The following is a 23,624-nucleotide window of genomic DNA, read 5'->3' as shown; positions in this document are numbered from 1 at the left end:
GTGTTCAAGGTATCTTTATGGAACAAAGTATATGTGCATGTACTGACTGTCAGTGGTTATCTAGGGAATTTGGGGTTCATGGGATCAAAGGTCAGCTGGGGTCAAAGGTCAAGGGCAATACTTCAAAATTTTACTCTTTTCGTTATATTTATGCAATGCCAGCATGATTATTTTTTTTTTACTTGATGTATGCATGTATAACCCACTAGAGATTCTCTGGGATTTTTTTTTTTGCCAAGGAGGTCAAAAGGTCAAAGATTATAAAGTGAAAGTGCTGAACTTACTTCTTTCTCCGTATCTTGGAAGTGGCCCAAGTTATCTTGAAACTTAGTACATATCTATGTATGTTCTGCCTGACAGTGATTCTCTTATGAATCAAAGGCCAGATGAACATGATAACAATTTACTGTTCAATACAGATATTGCACTTTTTCTCCGTACCTTGAAAATTACTCAAGCATGGTGTCAAGTGCGTAAACTTATGAAAGGTTCAAAGTCGAAGTTAAAGTTCTTAAATCCCCAAATACATGCTCTCCTATTCATCCAATTAAACATAGGTCAAGGAAGGTGAATATTTGATACATTTGTGACAAATATGTCATTTTAATATTTTGCCAACTTTGTGAAAATGTAATCACACATTGTCCACATGTACGATAGACCTATTAGGAGAATCATGCACTTTGGCGGAGGCATACCAGTCGCCATAGCGACATTTCTAGTTCAAAATGTGAATTTTCTCTTCAAAAGGAAAAAATATCAAAGCTGTTTCAACCTATGAGTCCTAAATTTTGATTCTCATCGACTAGTCCACTACACTGTATACGTGGCATCAGCAAGATGTTGATCTATCATTGTGGTTTTCGATTCCATTTATTTTACCTTGAAGGTTGGTAAGCAAAAAGGAAATGATTCTGCTACTTCCTGTATGAACTTTTATTATTACAGAGTTGGTGTCATGAATACACTATGCATTGCGAAGGTTGGCCCGATTCGAATGACGCTTGTACAGCACACACGTGTGCACAACATACTCCTTTAGGACTGTACATGTAAGAGCAGCCACATGACATTCAGAGAAGAACTTCCCTCTACCCCTATAGCTTATACTAGTACACAGCTTCCGTTGGTGCCCGTTATGCGCTTAGTATAGGAATAACCCAGCAAACAACTGGATATTTTCTGAACATTTCTGAAACATTCCAAGTTCGTTATTTGGACGTTTTGTCAAAACGTTTTCTTTTTGTCTAAGGTTGTCTGAAAATAGCCTTATTATGTTAACATGATTAAACATGATTAACCAGCTGGTATCAACTATGATGAGCCTCAGATGAGGTAATGGCTTAAAAAGATGTATTTTTCTTTTTCAGCTTCAAGGGAATTACGGAACAAAGGTCTACAATGAGACAAGAACTGATTTTGTAAAAAGTGTGCCGATCAAAATCATGTAGGCCTATAAATGACATTCATTCGATTGTTGTGATGGTTATTTCTGGAAGATTGTCATAGATTTCGTTTCTAAACATATTATCAAAACATGTGGAAAACATTATTGTAATAATTCATGCATAAAATTCATCCATTTCAAAGTATAAGGACGACAAAGCATTTCTCTTCAGAATTTTGTTGAAGCAAATAATGCATCTTTATTGTCGATGTGTGATTAAGAAGAAGCGCAATAAATGATACGAATTATTTTCTTTTGTGCTGTCTTAAAGGACAAGTTCACCTTCATAGACATGTGGGTTGAGTGAATGCAGCAATATTAGTAGAACACATCAGTGAGAGTTTGAACAAAATGGGACAATCCGTTTAAAAGTTATGAATTTTTGAAGTTTCTGCTCAGTCACGGCTAGATGAAAAGACCACTATAGCTTGTGATGGCACATGAGTACAACGATACAAAGAAATAATAAAGAAAATTCAACACAATTTTTTCCATTTTTCTCGCATAACAAAAGAACAATCGACTTCTCTCTTTCAGAAGGCAGGGGGAATAATATTACCCTTAACATACGTCCGTAGCAAGTCGAAGAAATGTGCACTTTATTTAAAAAGTAAAGTCTTGTGAAATTCTCTTTTTATTTTCCTTATAAAGTTGTACGCATGTGACATCATACACTGTAGTAGTCTTCTCTTCCAGCAGCGACTGCGCAGATATTTAAGATATTCGTAACTTTTGAACGGATTGTCCAATTTTCCTCAACCTATCAATGATGTGTTCTACTAATATTGCTGCATTCTCTCAATCCTCATGTATATAAAGGTGGACTTGTCCTTTAAAGGAAATTTCGGTTTGAAACAGACGTAAATACTCCCTATTTCAGAAACAGTAGAAATAAAGTAGAGCGTAGCAGCATTGATAATATAACAGGTCTTGTTTTTGTACACAATACTTATATATCGGAATGAGTTCGGCAAAAACCATTAAAGATATCTAACCACCGTCTTTTCATTTTCGATTGATACCACGCAATATCCTTAGAAACCTCGGAATATCGTAATGAGAAATTAAAATGTTCATAAACTTATTTTAGGAAATAACAATATCACCTTGAAAATCTAAATCAGCATTTCAAGTCTCATGTGCACTAATATAGGCAGTTTATTGAAAGTCATTGTTCTTATAAAACTCGTATTTATCATTGTGGCAGTTTTGGACGCACTAATGCACTGATTTGAGCGATTTTTTTGCCTGCCCATAAAATAAGTAAGATTGAAGGGCCATAGATGATTTTTGTTGTTTTCATTTTCATGCACCTTGTGCAGAATCGATTGACCTGTTTTTACTTTTTTCATCCTCTGTGTATATATTAATGATCACATTTTGTTGGATTAGTAGGGGCCTACATAAAAAGAAAGAAGATTTGAAATACAAAAAGACTCTATACTGACATTTAAGATAATTTCGAAATTCGTTTCGTAATTATGGCAAGTCAGCTTAGGAGAGAGAAGATTTCTAAATACAGAAGAAAATCTGATTCCATTCGTTACGACAGCCCAACTCCTTCAGCAAGATAACGACATACGTCAACTTCCTAACAAGAACCTATACCTGAAGTATAATCACGGAGTAATCAAAGTTCAAATGATTAAATGAATTAAGTTCTTTGACCATTTCCGTTAAATTTGAACAGGAATCACTGCAAGATTGACTAGCTATTAAAAAAAACAGAGTAGGCCTAAATATTTTGGCGACTTGTAAATAGATTTAGCACAGCTATATTCAACTTACGTATCCGCCGGCGATAAGGCCGCAGCGCCGGATAAGCGTCACATCCCGACGTTGGAGATGAAAATCAGGAAAAAAAAAATGAAGGGATTTTGTTCTGATCAAACCTTCACTATACACACGATATACTTCTCGACATACTATACCTGATAAATTTTGCTGCTTCTCCGTCTTTACATGAGCTTTCTAACAATAGTTTATGTTTGTTTGATGCAAAGGTATTCAGTTTTTCCAGTTGAGGCGAATTTTGTGTCAGGATTTTGAACGAGTATATTTCTGCGTGTAGGACTCTAATGTGAAGAATATCTGAGCGTGTGTATCCTGACACTGTATACTATTCAACAGCCGAGTCTTGTACGTGATGTGTGCAGGATTGCAATCGCCACAGTGGCTAAGCAAATCAACGTCCAATATTGTGCTGTGCTTTCTTTTTTACACTTTTGTTGAATTGGCACCACGACAGTAATACGTTTAGTAAAAAAATAAAAAAATGCCACTTCATAGTGGATCATAGCTCGTCGGTAAGATTGGCTGTACTACAGTGCAATCAATAAACAGTAGAAAGGCCTGCAACCTTCATGTTTCATGAGCTGAAATTTTGTCAATATACGGCACCAGGTTTTTGGAATTTCCGAGGATTGTTCTGCTGTAGAAGGGCAAGGCAAATTGCTTGAACTTCACAAGCCACATTTAACTCTTTATGTGCCATAGCGGAAACCCCCTGTGTGCCACATTGATCTGAGACAAAAACGTAGCAATGCTTTGAGAAAACATTCTGTTTCACATAACAATGTAACTTATGTAGAGGTGAGCAAAGTTGTAGAGAAAATGCCAAGCTTTGCTCAGACGTAATTTGTATGACAAATCTACGAGTCTTTTTCTTCAAACGACCAGTAGCTACCTTACTTTTGCACACAAAACAGTTACAAAAACGTGTAATTTACACGTAAATCGAGTAGGGAAAACTGCTTGCTAGTCAATCACCACATAAAATGCAAGCTATATATGAATGGAGAGAAACGCTTTCATTATAATGTGGCATTTGGCGATTTATCGATTGGTTTGGGTGGGTTTGTGCGTTTAAGCAGAATATGCGAAGTTGGTAATACAGGAAAGGAATAAATATTCCAGCTTCCACAACGATAGCTATAGAGATAGCATATTGGCATATTGACTGTAAAATATACATTCATGATTGAGTGTTCACAGACGCGTGCCTGCATTGCTACTCGTAAACAGACTGTACACGCATATGCGAGGAAAGCAATATATCACGTAAAACTTTCAGTTTCGCTTCCCCAACGTCATGACATTTGTCAACCGGGCTTGTCAACCCATGAACATGACATGAATGGTACGGGAAAAAAATTACGAATAAAATTTCGAACTATTTTGTTGTGATGTGACTAACTTTTCGCCCTGCCTGGCAAGTTAGAATTAAAACAAGAACATAGGCCATAAATGAAAATGGAAATACAATTTTCTTGTCAGTGTAACAAGCTAACAACCACAATCTTATAAATGCAGTTAATAAGATTTTCGTTGGCGTCACCACGAATCTTTAGTTCCATCTTCTAAAAGTGAAACTAAAGGAATCAAAAACTAATATCCTTTGTAGAAATACATTGCAACATTCTGGAAATTACGTATGTCATGCTCGCGACAAAATGTAGTTCCTCATAGTTACGGGCCAAATACATGCTTTCTAAAACGATCATAAAGGACTTCCATGGAGAGTTGTCAGAGAGGACGTAAATTGTGTCCTCTCCTATAATTTCGGCAAGTCTCACCAGCTCTTGACATCAAGCAACATTGTTGCCTAAGAACAAAAATGTGGACTCGGACACCTCACCTGAAACGTGTCGTATATCTAAATCTTATACGCCCGATGTCCTGTCGCCCCTACCGCAGTTCTTGCCAGAGAAAGCAGGCGGCCTTATGCCAAAGTTTACTCATTGAGAGTGAGTTGACATTAACTTCAACCTCATCTTTCCCTGGCTTTATTTGGGATGAGGATCCCGATGAACTGGATGTGCACTTTTATGATGATGATCATGAAACATATATGGTTGTGTTTAGATGTGTACAACAACATCTTTTAAAAAAAGAACATTTCCATCCTTCCTCGCATTGTAGTGTATACTTCCAGTGACTTCCAATTGTACTTTTGCTCAACAATACTGGGCTGGGTAGGAGAATCGGAAGGAAAGAGGCGGAGACTCAATAAATGTATTATATGAAATAATTATAATGTTCGTGTTTCCGGTCGGCGATTTCAAGCCATGACAAAAAAAAAATGATAATGATAATGTAGGGGTTGGCCGAATAGGGGCAGATGATGAGAGAGAGATATATGGAGAAGGCGGGTTTTGATGTGAAGACGGTGTGTGTGGGTATGTGTGTCTATGAAGGAGACATGGTTATACGGCACGTGGGTTCGGGTGGGAGGTCGTGCAGTCAATAAAGACAAGCACTCGACAGGAGTCCTGTGAACAGCAAGCAGAGAGGTGCCTGCCACATGGGGGCGCCCCTCCGTTGCTGATGTCTCTGCATAATTAGCATATCCCCACAACTCTTCCCCGCTTAAAGGTCATCGTCCCTGATGACCGTATTATGTAAGTATATATGTGACCGTGCACCTCAAAACAAACATAAAGTCGCACACACTGATTTTGCGTGAGGACTGAAAATAAGTGGAATGGGTCAACCTAGCCGAACTTGACTTTTTCATATTTTCTGAAAGAGCAGGTCTTCTTTTACATTATGCTAAAATTTGGTATCATAAAACTTCAGGAAAGTGTGTTTTTTTAGCAGTTTATGTCGAACATTTTTGGTAGAATAGTGTGATTGGGTGTGTCTTTAGAATCCCTTTTTCATTTCTGAAAAACCTTGTCCACACTCTTCACTTTCAACTCTAATAACTTTTGAAAGGATAGTGCTACTGCTTTGAAAGTTGGCATTGATTATGGACAGAATGTGTTAATGAGGCATGCTTAATTTCAGTTTAATCTGATAATTCCTTCATTGTTGTTACTCTGGTGGTTTACTTCCTGCTTTTGTCCCATTCATCGCACAGCCAGCACGGTTTGGTAAAGATTAAGCGCTTGAATAGACACTGTACTTCAGAGCCTCTTTTCTCAGTTCACACTTTTCCTGAGTTTGTGCTTTCTTTCCAATATTTAGATAGGTTAGGAGAGTCCATTTGATTTGAGTTAAACATCATTTTAAAGCTTAAAGTCTGCTCTTTCAGAATATGGTCTTAACTAAAAATTCATGTCTGGCGACTTTTTGTTTGTTTTGAGGTGCAGGGTCACATATGTACGTACACATACATGTACTTTATGGGATAACTATGGACGCGAAGTTACTCCAGTTATAAGTAGCTCACCTATTCATACACTTCAAGAAAGCAATGCTGCTTCCTACAATAAAGGAACATTATTAAACCAACTGAACATGAGCTAAATGCTTTAACCTTGAGCTTTCACAATAATTACATCCATCTCGTTTCAAAAACCGAGTCCCACTTTACATATACAACTGTGATCCTGCGATTTGAATGCATGCAAATTTGCATTCATAAGTCCTAACCATACTCTGGACTTCAGTTGCCACAACACGATTAAACAATAGCCAATGTAACGTTATCCAAACTGTATAAACTTCACAAACGAATAAAACTTCTTAGGGAGATCAACTCCTCCCCAAAGTCTGCCATCTTTGAGCGACCCTTGAAACTGTTCGCATCCGGGACTGATGCTGTCGAACATACGACTGCGCACCACGGTGAGCTCCCTGCTTCACTTCCCCGCTTAAGCTCAGATCACGTGGGAAGCGTCCATTCCTTCCGAACAGGAGGTTTGCTAACAGTACAGCGCTTACACTTGGAGCACCATTGTTTCACCGACTTCTCCATCCCATGCCAGAAGAACCTGTTTCCTACCAGCCGGTAGGTACGTCTGAACCCGAAATGCCCTGCCTCGTCATGAAACCGGGTGATAGCCTCCTCTTGAATGCTCTGCGGGGCAATGACCTGCAGGTGCTCTGTACCATCGTTCGGGCGGCGCCTCCTCCGCAAAAGAACACCATCTCGGATGACGAGCCTCTTCCAGTCTCGCAGGAGAGCCAGACTTCCTGGTAAACAACTGCCCTTCTCCTCACGCGAGGGTGGTGTACCCCTTGACACAAAGGAACGCACTTGATTGACAAGTTCATCCCTCTCTTGAGCCTCCTGCAGATACTCAGCTGAGAACCCAGGCATGCACGCTTCTCCACCTAGACGTCTCTCCTCAATGCAGGTACTCAAAACAACTGGTATATCTGTTCCTTGAGAAACTAAGTCAAACTGGGCACGGATTGTGTCACTACTCACAATCATCTGTCCTTTTCCCTCAGGAGGATCCAGACGGGAGAGGGCATCGGGAGCTTGGTTCTGCTTACCGGGCCTGTGTCTCTGCCTGATCGGTGGTGCACCACCAGTCTCTATGCGATGAGTGATACGGTCAGTGTAACCAAAGTCCATGTCACCATGAGAAAAGGCATCATGATGCTTTTCAAGAAGGCCTTGTAGCTTGCCACACTGCTCCTCCCTCTGCCGGGTATGAATAGCTTGTAGTGCCTCTTGCCATACTGGCTCTGGGGTGGGCCAGAGTATCTTGTTCATGTGTTCCTGCCCGACACCTACTATCTGACTCCAAACCTCCTGCAGTACGTTCATTCCTAGTATCCCTTGCACGGAACTCTGACCACGCCTCATGGCCATGTCGTCTTTCAAGACCAAGACAATCCTGGCTGCGATCAGATGTCCCAAGACACTAACATCGACCTCAAAACACCCCACATATGGGATATCATCCCCACTTGCGGAGACCAAGGAGAAGGACACTGGAACGTCCTTCATCTGGATACCCGCCGGTTCTAACTTTTCTTTGAAGAACGTCTCTCCTATGGTAGTTACTTGGGAGCCGGGATCCAGGAGACAGGGCACGGTGATACCCCCAAACTCAACGTCAACAGAATAACACTCTCCAATGGCCCTGGACACGAACCCGTCATCCCCTCTAGTACCGCTGGGGACCACCTCCACCTCTGACATACGTCCAACTGGGGCACCTGATCCATGTGGTCCTGCGGAGGGACTCCCTTGCCTGGTGGTTCCACCACCTGCATGATCTGGTGGACTCACATTCTGGGTATTTGGGGTATGGGATACCTGGGGGGCTTCCTGTCTACTGGAATCGGGTTGATGTCTAGGCATGTCTTGCCTTTGTGAACTTCCCCTCTGCTCTGCAAAATCAGGATGACCCCGATACCCAGCTGGTCCTCCCTGAAGGTAGGTCATTCCTGCTCTCGGTGGAAAATCCTGGCCTCTACCATCTCTGCCATTGGTTCGATGTGGACTGGGAGAGTAATTCCTGTTCCTGTACAACTCGTTGAAATGAGGCACACCAGGCTGTGGAAATCCATGCTGCCAACTTTGATCAGCAGCCTGAAACTGTGTTCTACCGTAATCTCTAGTGGGACAGTCTCTGGCAAAGTGTCCTAAACTCCCACATGAAAAGCAGGCACCTCTCTGCTGTCTCACACGAGGGTTCCACGTTCGCGCAGCCGGTGGTGCAGAGGGGGCAGTAGGCATCGCATCTCTGACGGCTTGTACTATCTTGTCACCCATCTCCTGAATTGTCAAGAGGACGTCTGATGGTTGAACTCGGTGTTCCCCCTGTCGAGCCCGCACAGCAGCCTGACGTGCACCCTCATGGCCTTGCGTGCGACACTCCTCTTGCCCTGACCTACGGAGGGCAAACTCACGTAAGACCCTGAAGTTTGTGTTACCATCCCGCTCATACCGATCTTTGCAAGCGCTTCGCAGGACAGGGTCCTCTAATCCTTCGATGAACTGTTCGACTAAAATCCCGTTGGGGTCAGCGTATAGTTTGGCCTCACGACCGCTCAGATTGTTGAACCTTCGTTCTAGATCTACCGCAAAATCACGAAGTGGTTCCCCTCTCCTCTGCTTTCGCTCAAGAAAAAGCCGCTGCAGCTCACCAAGATTTTGCACACCTGCGTACGAATATCTCAGAAATTGCAATATTTCCTCCGCTTGCTTTCCCTCTTTGATCAGGGCTCTCACCTCCATCTTTGGCACTCCTCGAATGTAGTCTAGCAAGTAAGAAGCCCTTTCCTCTTCCGGTACCCCATAGCGGGAGAAGGCTGACTTCATGCCGGAAATAAACTCCTCTGCATCTCCTGCCTTCCCGTCGAACACTGGCATTTTCCTCTCGGGCGCCATCACCAGTTTGGGGGGCCTCATCGTCAGTTCCCTGATCTGCGTCTTCAGGTCCGACAGCTCCTGGTCTACGCCATTTTGATCTGCCGCTGGAGTGGAGGGCGAGTACACCACACTGTCGTCCCAGCCATCAGGTGGCGGCCGGATATGTCCCTGTATGGCAACTGTCCTTCTCTTCCTTCCATCCTCTGCTATGTAGACCAGGCCATTTGCACGAGGATGTACCGCTTGTAACACTTCCAGCAAGAGATGACCTTCCTTCTCCAAAGGATATTCTGTGACATCCCCTGGGCTGTCTTCAATCTGCAAAAATAACATCTTTGCCATATCCTGAATATATATCAATGTATCACAAATATCCCAAGCCAGACAGCTTTCGCTTAAACCATGTGCTCACAAGCTAAAACAATGCAAGCAATGTATCAAATATCCACTCACACTGCAGAGAGAAAACTACTAGGGCATCAGTGTGTATGTAGGAATACACCTAAAAACACTATTGAAGTCAGCATATACAAGTAAATGCCCAATACCTCTGAAATACAATTAAAGTTCCCAAAAGATTATACAGTCCTTTCTGAGAAGGATCAGTAATAAGGGAAACCAGCTCTATAACCAAATCCTAATGAGTGGTGTCCAACAGTAACACTCCACTGAATGGAAAGGACACTAATGATACACCTTGAAAAAGCTGTTCCAATACACTTGTATAATCCTAATGAGTGGTGTCCAACAGTAACACTCCATTGAATGGAAAGGACTCTAATAATACACCTTGAAAAAGCTGTTCCAATACACTTGTATCGCTGGTTGCATTTAAATACAGACACAAATACCCACATCAAAGCAGTACAACACTACCTCATGACCTACTGCAGTAATACACAATGTATCAAAAAATAGCAAACCTGCCCAAAACATGACAGGTCTAACTTCAATAGCCCTTCACAGTATAATCACTACAGTCAGTCCCACATTCATAAAAAATCCCCTGTATAAACTCGCAGTGTCTGCAATACTCTGTACACTCCGTATCAATACCGTACCAAATAGTTTAAATCTCAGGACTGACACTTCAAAACTGAGTCCATCAACCAATTACCTATTTACCCTTGCCCTTAAATCCAGCAATAACTCTATCCACACATGATAGGGCAAAACTGTATGTAAATCACACAAAAACGTCTACTACCTCAGCAGGTTACATCAACCTCGAATCGCATCATGTCCTTTCTCAATGAAAGGTGGTAAAAGCTACCTAAACAGGTTATATCTACCAGTCCAAACAGGGATAATATCAATTACATCATCCCTTCTAGTATCTAATAATGTCAGGCTGCACCAGTTCAAGTTCACATCAGTCTACTCGAAATCGCCTGTCTGCCGCTACTTCATCCACTGCAGCTGAACTTCGAGTCCTCTACATCACCACCTCGTCATCCGCAAACAGTCCTGCAGCTACCTGGAACAATCTCCCGTCCATCTCTGGATCCCCTTCGCCACCAGCTCTTCCTGTCTACCCGTCCTAGACGCCCAGGAGCACATCACCACCCAATCTTCAGAAAGGACCCCACTGGAACTCCCCCTTTATGTCCTATACTTCCCACTGCATCTTTCACTAAGCCGTCTCAGAGCATCCAGGCCGCATTAACTCAGCCCAAGTCCTCTCAGTAGTGACATCTAACTATGCTGTATCCTCCCATCCCATCCTCGTCGCCAGTTGTAGGGGTTGGCCGAATAGGGGCAGATGATGAGAGAGAGATATATGGAGAAGGCGGGTTTTGATGTGAAGACGGTGTGTGTGGGTATGTGTGTCTATGAAGGAGACATGGTTATACGGCACGTGGGTTCGGGTGGGAGGTCGTGCAGTCAATAAAGACAAGCACTCGACAGGAGTCCTGTGAACAGCAAGCAGAGAGGTGCCTGCCACATGGGGGCGCCCCTCCGTTGCTGATGTCTCTGCATAATTAGCATATCCCCACAATAACAAAGTGTATACCTTCTTCACGACGTCTATATTATTACAACACAAACACACACACACACACACACACACACACCATTGTTTCCTTCTTTATTAAAACTTTTACAAAATAATTGTCCAATGACCTGTGAGACCAATAATCCATCGCTTTATATCATGTGATCTCACATATGCAAATACTTTTTTTCCTTTTTTTTTTTACTCGGGGAACTTGCTATATCATTGTACAATATTGCTTGTAATGCAGGTTCATATATGCTTGTAGTTGCAGGTGTTTGATATGTATATTCTTTTGTTAAACTATTGTGTGTATTTGCTTTATGATACTCCCACCTTGTACAAATTGTTAATCCTACTTAGCAATAATTTTGTATCATTAGGATATGCAAACAAATGAAAATTTCCATATCGTATGTTATAAATCCTCGTCGTCCGCACAAATTCCGCTCCAGCTGATGACGGACAGTCAAATTCCCGGGAACGTCGAGTCGCCTCTATACCATGTCTACTGCTCTAGTCTTCATTACTTGTAGCCTTTTACTCATGTCCGTCCTCATTCAATCACCCTAGCCTTCACGACGACTCGCCCTCATTGCTCTTATATATCACCACTTCCAGCATACACCAACCATCCAATAGCCGACCTGAAATCGGGAAGGGGTTAAGGGTTTGCTGACTCTTGACCCTACCAGACACGAGCGTTACCCCCCCCCCCACACACACACACACACACTCCGTCGGAAGTTAAACACCCTCCATAGAACACACACACACACTAACACTAACACCCCCCCCCCCCACACACACACACACATACACTTCCAGTGCCTACATTGTATAGATACCTATGGAAGTCCTGAAAGGCCATCGGAAAACAAATTATTCCTTGAACCGTCATTACGAGGGCACCTGTCACCTGTGATAAGATGAGGTATATTCTATTTAATGAGACGAAGGTATATGTAGACCTACACATACTTTGATATTCATTCCAAAATGAATATAACGTATGCTAATTAAAAAGCAGGATTAAAAAGAGAAAACTAACGTATCCTCCTCAACCACCTCATCATCACACATACTAGAATAGTGCATGGAAAATTGTAAAATGGAAAGTTTTTTTTCGGTTTTTTTTTTAATCAAGTAATATAAAACTCGGATAAACAAATGAAATAAACTTTATTTGTACACCAAGTTCGCATTACATATGTATTAGGAATTTCTTTTGTTTCTGTGTTAGATAGGTGTCTATAAGATACTTTTTCGTTTGTAATTTGCACTTTTGATAACTTTTTTTAAGGTGATGTGGAAGGTAGCTTTGGTATATTTTACAATGCTGTACTGCCTTAAATATTTCTGTCATCAAAACAGTTCGAAAGGTCTGTCTTGGTAACAGCAGCCACTGAAGTGACCATGATCTTTTTTTCATGAATTCAATTCAATGCAATTCAATAGTTCATTTATTTCCATCAAAAAAAAAAAACCCCACATGACTCAAAGCGGTACATGACGTCTTTCATCCAACATTACTGAAAAGGACATCCAACTCTGAATATCCATGGTTGCAGTTTAAAGGGTCATTCCAGACGATTTTTAAAATTTCACATTATGTAGTACATAAATCAACAGCTCCATGTATGGATTTGTGGAATTTATTGCGGTCCTTGCGCAGAGAAACCAATACTCTGAAAAATCTTAAACAAATTACACTGAACAGTGTTGACGACATAGGAGCTTCACATATTTCAGAAATGTAGCAGTGTAATTCCATTAAAATACCACTTGCTTAACAAGTTCACCTGTGCAGAATGTATGCATGCCATCTTCTTTTGTTCTGCTTCCTTGAGCCCCAACTCATGCATTCTTATGGTGAGGCTGCTATGTCATCATGCTTGTTAATTGCAATTTGTCATAAATTTTGAAAACATTCTGATTCGTCATCCCAGTCACTATAAATTCTGAAACTCTGTACTCAGTATAACTAATTTATGGTTGTTCAAATGTAAACGAATTAAAATCATCTGGAGGTCTCCTTTAATTCTACTGCGAAGCACAAGGCCACTGCTGGAATGCTATGTTTTTGTTTTGTCTTTGTATTTTTTTTTTTTGTGTGTAGTCTCTGTTGTCAAACATCCTGAATCTCCCTGAAATTGGCCTTGGCGTTTGATAAAATTACTTCCTCTGTAATAGTCTCATTTCCTGCACTGAACAACACTATACTCATATGAAAATTTTGTGTTTTTGTTTTTGTTTTTGCTGTCTTAACAACAGTCAATTGCGTGACAACAAAAACAATTCCCCTCCCCACAGTATTATTTAGGGAATACAGTCATTCTATTTACTTTCTTTGAAAGCACCCCACCCAACCCCCCCCCCCAATCTCAGAGCTTCCAATATTCTTAACTCTCATTTGCATGATTTTCCTGCCTTGGAAACACCCCTACATTTTGGAACGATGCTATCTTAACATATTTCTATCATATTTTGAAAGAGCATGCAGTTATTTCTTTTTAAGTGATACCATATCGGATAATAATGGAGAAAACAAACTCACTTAGATCTTAATGTTTAAAGGAAGATCTCTGTATAGTGCGACATCATAGTGTGTACAGTTTAAAGGGATGGTACAGTATTGGTGGAGATGAGAATTGGGCTTTAACTTTTTACGAGATACCGAGAAAACACTTATGATATAGTACAGAGCATACCATTTTAAGAGGAATTCAACGTTTATTTGATAAAAATCGGGTTTGGAATGACTGAAACATCCGAAAACAAAGTAAAACAAAACGATCGTAATAAAGTGTGAGTCCCACACTTTATTAGAATTGCTCTTTTTTGGATATCTCGGCCATTTCAAAACCAATTTTCGTCAAATAAACGTTGAAATCCTCATAGAATTACATGTTCTTTCTTATTTTATAAGAAGTTTCTCATTATGTCACCAAAAATGTTAGAAACCTGAAATTAGGTCTCAACCAAAACTGTACGATCCCTTTAAGCCATTCCTAGCACAAGGTAAAGAGCTTTTCTCTTTCCTTTCTACTTCACTCCTCCTTCCCTCTCTCTCCCCTTCTCACTCTCTCTCTCCCCTTCTCTTTCCCTCTCGTGTCTTCGTGATTTTCCACCCTTCACAGTGGCGGATCCAGAGGGGGGCGCAACCGGCGGACGCCCCCTCTATTTTTCGTTAAAAACAAAAGAAAAAAATGAAAATGAAACCCGGAAGTGGCACCAAAAATATTAGTCACGCCCCCACTCTACAGAATTCCTGGATCCACCCCTGCTTCAACGTCTACCTCCCCCGCCCTTTCTGTGTCATCTTTCTCCTCCCAACTACAGTATTCCCGAAATAACATGATGTGTCTGTGTGTACGCATGCTTGTAAACTTATTTTTGAGTGCAAGTTTGGTTGTCTTCCTATCTAAATTACTTCCTTATACAAATAAAAGGCAGGGGGAGGATGACAGGGAAAGCGAAACTAAGAGAGTTTATGAAGTTACAAAGTTAATTCGACGAGGAATTTTTGTTCTACATACGAATTGAAGACTGGTGAATTTGTCTGGTAGATCACCCATGTCATTATTTCAAGGGAAATAGAAATTTCCTTTTTTTTTTCCTTCCTTTTTTCTGGTAAGGTGGAGGCTCATTGATTGTGCGAGGGGGTTTATTATAGTCCTATACTACCTGACAGACCACCATTTGCGCACGCGTATGCTGAATGCATGATGTATGTACTGTATGTCCGAAAAATATTGCAATCGGGGGGGGGGGGGGGGCATTTCATGAAGCATTTCAGCCAATCAGCCAATCAGATGAAATGATTTCAATAGCTTGTAACAGTTTGTCACAAAAATATCCGACCAAAATGCTTCATGAAATGCCCCCCCCCCCCCCCCGATCAAGATTTTTGCATTGATAAGTTTCAACGCCATTAAACTGTCTAGATACTAGGCCTACTCCAAGGTCTTCAAATATAACATCTTTGCAATATTTTGCAGAAAACCACATTCAGTTTAGCTAAGTGGTCACAAAAAATAGATATTTTTAACACATGTTATGAAACTGATTCTTCCAAATTAAGCACTTGGATGCTCTTGGAGCTCCATAATTATTCGAACACAGTCAGACAATGGTCAAAATTTGGAATGAAGTGATTCCTGACATGCTCCACAAAACTCCTCATTTCTCTTTGACCACTGTAGCAAATCAGATGAGCTTTTCTCTTAGATGTGGGTAATAAGTTATAGTTTCATACCCTGAAAATGTATTTGGATTGATTCACTACTTTCAAAGTTATCAGTGCGGAGGGTCCCATTATATATATATATATATATATATATATTTTTTTTTTCTTTTCTTTTTTTTTTTTTTTGGGGGGGGGGGGGACATATGGTATAGCGGCGGGTGCGAGCCTGTCGCCATTATCATGCATTCGCCATTCGCCATATGAGTCCGCGCATGCAGTAATGACGGATTTTGCTGTCAGACCGGATCGGTCTGTGGATCCTGTCGCTCTTGGGTGTGTCAAGGGGAAAACGCCCTCACCCTTTGCCCAATAAGAAAGGTTAGATCTTGAGGCTAGATCCCCCAAAAGAGGTCTTGATGCAAAATGGCTTGTTATATTTTTTCCGCCATTTTTTTTTTTTTTTTTTTTTTTTTTTGGCAAAGCAGAGAGAGACGTAAACTTAAGTTCCCCCTCCTACCACCGCTGTTGGAAACCGGGATAGCGCAAATCATTGTGTGTAAGAAACAGTTTGAACAAGTGAAGTGTTTTTTGCTGCAAACTCTTTGATTAAAATCAGTTTGAATTTGTTTTTGAAAGAGTGCGGGGAGGCATTCAAACAACAACTGGAAGTTTATTCTAACACGCACACCTTATATATCCAGTACTGTTTTTCGTGCACAGGAAGTTCACGGATGGGGAAAAGCGTCATTTTGCCAATGTATAGATGGTGTGTACTAACATTAACGAACATTCAAAATATTTAGCTTTCTATTTTCTTCATTTTGTCTATTAACGATCCTTGGAATGACGAACCTTGGGAATGACGACCCATAATTCACTTCTCGCATTAATGAACCCTCGGAAAACGAATCTTTCGAATAACTTAGAATAACTGCTTTGCCAGATAGGACCAAATTCAATCAATTGAAATGTGTTTATCAGTATTCATTCATATAGGTTTGGCAATTTGTTTGTACGATAATCGGTGCCTTTATATTTTTTTAAATCATATTATTCAATTTAATCCCTTGCTTATAATGTCTCACTTTTTCGAAAGAGGTCATTAAATTAAAAGAAAAATCCTTCTTTGTCATCAGTCTTGATTGCTTTTTCTAAAATTAATTACTGTTTATTGTATAGTAAATATATATAAGAATTCTTTGTGTGACATATCATTGTGGACAAATGAAAGTTAACATGTTGAACATCAACTGAAACAGCGAAGAAAACGCAGTATTGTGAATGTAAATATATATATATATATATATATATATATATATATATATATATAATCCCTTGGCATACTGAGAAAAAGTTGCAAACGAATAGGACTTTAGGGTGCTGTTGAAGGAAGTTGAAGAGATTGAATCTTTCATCTCACGTGGAAGTAAATTCCACAGTGTTGGTCAAGCAGGAGTAAAAGCCTGTTCCCCAAAGGTTTCTTTATAGAAAGCCGAGTGAGAAGATATCAGAAATTGAGAATTAAAGACTTGGTGATGGTCGATATTGACAAAAGAAACACGGATTGAAATCATTGCATGTCCTTCAATGACATGATGACCCCCAAAGGAGCAGTTTAAAGATTAAACGTTCCTCTTTGGGTAACCAGCTGAGACTCTTCAGAGGGACTTTTCTTATGTTTTACAATGTTGGCAAAAAGATGTCTCTCTTATGTCTTGATGTCATTTAAATGCTTTTTCGGAAATTTTATTGTATACTAGTATTTCGTTTTAGTAAAAAGCATGTGAACAAAACAATATCTATGATATGGACAATAAATGATTGAAATGAAACGAAATGAAATAGAGAAATGTGATTATGGTTACTTGACAAAGAAGCGATTCGTGCAGTTGGGTTTTGCAGTTTTTGCAATTGGGCAAATTTTCTGAGTTTGGTCAATTTGAAATGTGTGCCATTAACAAAACTAAGAGGTGGAGAAATGAGTGAATGAACACGTTTTTTTTTTTAATTTGTGTGTTTGTTTCGTTGAGGAGCGTGTCAAGTATTTGCTAAGAAGTCAATGTTGAGCAATTATCAAATAGAGGACCGATGTAGGAATGTTTGTTCTTTGATCTGACGTAACCATGAATTATGAGAGTAAAACACAACACTAAGATGGCGACTTCAGTTTGACACAGGAATGTCTTTGCCTATATAGGATGGAAATAGAAGCAGCATCCAATTTTAATCCACTGAGATTTGTATCAAATAGAATGAATTCACATTTGCTTTAGTTCAAAAAACAATGAGCTAGACTTCATGTGGACTGCAGTAAAAAAGAATGCAGATTTTCGTCTCTTTCAATATGTTTTATTCCAAAATCAGCCATAGTAGTCCTTTAAAAATTCGTAACCGGTCAGTTTCGGGCACTGCGTATATGCTGTATATCCCTCAAGTATATAGAATATGATTTTTTTTTAAAAACATAATATGGTATAACTGAAAGCGTTAATGAACTCGACATCGACACAAGGTTACGATGTTTAGAATAGATTGTCGATGACATCATAAATTTGCTAATCTAGATACAACCCATGCATCAAATCGCAAAAAAAAAAAATGTTAGAAGGTTGTGAATTATTGAAATTATGTTCTCTATTATAATAAGTGTCATATTTCTCTTTCGATTTATATGAACCATGGACCTATTACAGATATGGACTATGAACGGAGGTCTTTCTTTGATCCAATGTTCACCACCGCCACCTGAATATGTGCATCTTAATGAGTACATTCAGACGTTTGAACAATGACGATTGTGTAATCGTGCATCGTCACTATCAAAAGAATGGTTTCCCTCATTTCGGTCCTATTTGGCTGAGGTACCTTTCCAGACTCAACTGCCTTTGAATAAACACCAATGATGGGGAGTAGCAAACCTCAAACAAGGACAAATTTTGCGTCACAAAATTGGTAATTACTGAAGCGGACACTTGCGGCCATGTATGTAATGCCCCTGAATGGCGAGACAAGCATGTCCTTCACTGTTCCTTTCCATGTTTACTCTGAAACAATGTGCGACAAATGGGGAAAAATAGATTACAAAGCATAGTCAGCCTGTCTAATTATTTGCTTTTTCTTGTAAAGTACCTGTATTACGCAAATGAAATTGCTTTAGCGATGATTTCGTAATATACACTACAACTGCACATGCATTTCTCTTGATTTTAGAGAGTTATTATCTTCTGCGCATGTAGTTTTTAGATTTCTCAAAGCGCCGTCTTGTTTTTATCCAGGCTGGCTGTCGGTGGGCAACACTGGATCAAAGCTGGAAAGCATGTTCAAAATGTTTTTGTGACGCTTTTGACAGAAACAGGTGCACGAATTAATTAACGAGCGATGAAAAGAGGAAAGACTGTTATAACATCTTCAAGATATTTTGTTCCTTTTTTGGGGGGGGAGGCGCAGACAACATTATATCGTAAGCTGGTACGTAAAACCAATGCTATGTTCTCCTTTTTTACTGTCACTATAAACACCAACAAGATATGTACTAAATTCACTAAATGTTATCTGTTTATAAGAGTATGTCTTTCTTTAAAGGTTATTCTGGCATATGATTCAGATAAATGCATTACTTTTGTTATCAACAGGAGGATCATAAAACTACATTATGTATTTTTATAATATAGACAGTTATACTGCTGCCTGGTTTTTTTTTTTCTCTCTCTCTCCACAACTTTCTCAGATGTGTTCTGATTTATAATGGTTGATTGGGGGGAACGCCAGAATGGAGTGCATCTTTCTTTTAAATATACATACTGTATATTTTTTTCATGAATTCTGAAGTACTCACTCCATGCTTTACTACAAACTTACGGTATAATGCAAAAGGACCCTTTTTGAGGGGTTTTGGTATATTCATTTTCTATGATGCAGTGTACTTTACTTAATGAACCTTATCTTTAACTACACCAACTCAATTTTAAACTCAGTTCATGGACCAAGCTTAAGTCTGCAATTATTGTAAATTGTATCAGGGAGGGGAGGGTGGGTTGGCAGTCGATATCTCATGACTCTAAGAAATGTATAGTTTGACATTTTTTGTCACCTTATTATCACTTGTGATGACAGTGATGTGCTCTAAGATAGAGCCAGTGTTGTACATGCTTATTTTTCTTTTGTTTGTTTTTGCGTTTTTGTCTAAATGTTACATTTTCGTATTTATTAGCAATGCCAAGTGTGCATGTCTGCTCTTAGGGAAGGTCACATGTTCGCAATTCTTAATTGAACCTATAACAGAAATGTTATTCGCACCAGTTGAATCTATGTATCCACTGTATCCGTTGTATAAATTGTTTCACGCGTTATCCAATCGAGTGACACATTCCATTCGTGTTTGCAGAACCCCAGTACTTTTTATTCGCTCACTCGCTATTTGCACTTCCGAATTCCATGCGTTGATGCTGGTGTATTTTTCCCCGTTCTTACGTAATCATGTTTTCCCAATGTCGGCAATAGCTACTCAGGTGCATACATGTCCCCAGGACAAATATTATACCGTGTCTTTTACCACCATGTATCTTGGTCAATGGCAATATGTCATGTTTAGTATTCCTGCTCATTTTGTCACATTTCTCAACGAAAATACTGTGGAAAATAGGATGATTTGCATAGAGTTTTATCCCAATGAATATGAATGATACTCTTGCAGATGTTCAGTTATCGGAAGGTGGAAGTTCCGTAACCACTACAAATAATGAGAACGATGATAATTTTGCTTCTAAAATGTTCTTAACTACAGAATCTGATGAATTAAAACTAGATTTTGATCTAAATGACATTCCAGCATATATGTTTTCTGCAAATTACTGCTCAGAAAAAGATCTCATTTCATCATCCCATTCTGACCCAAATCAACTTTTCATTTCTCATTTTAATATAAGGAGTTTAAACCAACATTTTGATCAATTTCTTCTATTCATTGATGAACTACGATTTACTCATGGTGTCATCGGCCTCAGTGAAACATGGTTACAGGAGAAGTCACCTTCCTCCTTGTTTCACATTGATCAATTTAAACTTATAACAAACAATAGATTATGTAAGAAAGGAGGTGGAGTTGGTTTTTATGTCACAGAAGATTTAAACCATCGGTTATTAGAGGAGTTCAGTTTTATGACAGAATTTTTTGAAAGTATTTTCATCGAGATAAAAGTACCAAATAAAGGAAATGTAATTGTCGGGGAAATTTACAGGCCACCAAATTCGAATTTAACTGAGTTCGTTGAATTACTCGATGGCATTTTGTTGAACCAGTATTTCAGAAATAAATCATGTTTTCTTATGGGTGATTTTAATTTAAATCTTTTAAACTACGATAACCATAATTGTCAAGAATTTCTCAATCAAATGCTGTCTAAGTCTTTCATTCCTCTTATAAGAAAACCTACAAGAATCACTGATATTTCTTCTACTTTAATCGATAATATATTTGTTAACAAGTTATCTTCTCCTATTTCACCCGGTATTGTGGTTACTGATATCTCTGATCATTTTCCTGTGTATGCACTTATTGGTAACGTTGACACTCTGACAGAAAGTGTGCACAACACTTCCGGTTTTCGTGTGATGTCAGACTCAAATATTATCAGGCTTAGAGAAAAGTTTAAACTCGTTGATTGGTCGATTGTTTATAATCAAAATGACGTAAACTTATCATTTGATATTTTCATAGATATTTTCATTACTCAGCTCAATACTGTTATCCCTTGTCGTAAATGTTTTAAATCAAATCATAAAATAGTACCTCGGCAGCCATGGGTTACTAAATCACTTTTAAAATCCATTAATAAGAAAAATAAACTGTTTCGTAAATATCGTAAAGTACCCACTGTTATGAATAAGTCCCGATATACTCGGTATCGTAATATCCTTACTTCTTCATTACGGTTAGCCAAACGGATGTATTTCATGAATCAATTCGATAAATGCAAATATGATGTGAAGGGTACGTGGAGGGTGATAAATCAGGCGTTGAAATGTAATACTGACAATAATGCTCCTAGTTATGTTCAAGAGGATGATGTTCGTATTGACGACCCCATAGACATAGCTGAAGTTTTTAATGATCATACTTTGTACACATTGGCCCAAATCTGGCTGACAAAATCCCTTCAGCGCACCAGGAATTTCACTCTTTTCTGGATAATAGGAATGTGGCATCTTTATTTTTTGTACCGATTGTTGAAGATGAAATAATAAAGATTGTTGATAGATTAAATAACAAAAAAAGTTCGGGATACGATGGAATCACAAATTTTTTGGTAAAGAACGTGATTCATGAAATAATTTCACCCCTTACTTTTATTTTGAATCAATCCTTATCTAGTGGTAAAGTTCCTTGTAAAATGAAAGTAGCCAGAGTTGTTCCCATTTTTAAAAAAGGGCGAAAAGATTTTGTTAGTAATTATCGTCCTATTTCCCTTTTAACTTCCTTTTCAAAGATACTCGAAAGACTTGTGTATAAACGTACCCTTAATTTTCTTCTTCAGTCAAAAATATTTACTGATTCTCAATTTGGATTTCGCAAAAAACATAGTACAACTCACGCATTACTCAACTTTATTGATAAGATAGCTCATGCTAAAGATGATGTATCTCATACTGTTGGTGTTTTTCTTGACTTTTCAAAGGCGTTTGATACAATAGATCATGATATTTTACTTTATAAATTAAATCATTACGGAATTCGGGGTAAGGCGCTAGAATGGTTTTCTGATTATCTGACAAATAGAAAACAATTTGTAAGTATCCACGGTCACGATTCCCAACCTAAGTTAATTTCTTGCGGGGTTCCTCAGGGTTCCCTGTTAGGTCCACTTCTTTTCATTTTGTATATCAACGATATTCAGAACTCATCTAAGATCCTTTCCTTCGTTTGTTTTGCAGACGATACAAATTTGTTCTTTTCTCATCCAAATCCTGATGAACTTATAAACATAATAAATGAAGAACTTGTTTCTGTTCAATCTTGGATTTTTGCAAACAAACTTTCCTTAAACCTTGAAAAAACTCATTATATTTTGTTTAGTAATTCCCCACCTGTACTACCTATTTCTGTCAAGATCAACAACATTGATTTGTCACAGGTCAACAGCACAAAATTCTTGGGTCTTTACATTGATAGTGATTTATCTTGGAGAACCCATGTTGGTTATGTAAGTAGAATTATTGCTAGAAATACAGGGGTTCTAAACAAACTTAGTTATTATTTTCCATGTAATATTCTACAGAGTATATATTCAACTTTGATATCTCCCTATCTTAATTATGGGATTCTGGCGTGGGGAAATGCTTCTAAAAATCTTATCGATTTGTTATTTATTGTGCAAAAACGCGCTATTAGAATTGTAAACCGCGCTGGATACTTATCGCATACGAATGAACTTTTTATAAGCAATAAAATTTTGAAAATTCCTGAGTTATTTTCGTACAACGTTTGCCTGTTTATGTTTCAATTCTCAACTGGCCAATTACCAGATGCATTTTCCAAAATGTTCACAAGAAACTATACAGTTCATGATTATCCAACCCGCCAACGTTATGCGTATCACCTTCCACGTACCCGAACAATTTTTGCGAAAAAAACTATCATGTTCACTGGACCTAAGTACTGGAATGAACTCCCTACGGAACTTACAAGCTGCACCACTTTAACCTCATTCAAACGAAAATTAAAACAATATCTTTTGAGCAGCTACGGCATGCATATTGTATAGTACTTGTTGCTCAGTATTTCCTCCCTTGTCTATCTCATTTATCTTCTAGTAATGGTCCGACGGGATCCTAACCATGTACATTATTATTCTTCGATCAGTCTGCCTGTTGCGCTCTCTAAGTTTTTATTGTTACACTCGATTGTTGGAATTCTTGCGCGTGGCAGCTGTCTGTTACC

This window comes from Diadema antillarum, unplaced genomic scaffold, assembly GCF_040938485.1.
Source record: "Diadema antillarum isolate AM-2024a unplaced genomic scaffold, OU_Dant_1.0 scf00000191, whole genome shotgun sequence".
Classification (NCBI taxonomy): Eukaryota; Metazoa; Echinodermata; class Echinoidea; order Diadematoida; family Diadematidae; genus Diadema; species Diadema antillarum.
The sequence above is the reverse complement of the archived record's forward strand: the minus strand, read 5'-3'. Positions refer to the sequence as shown.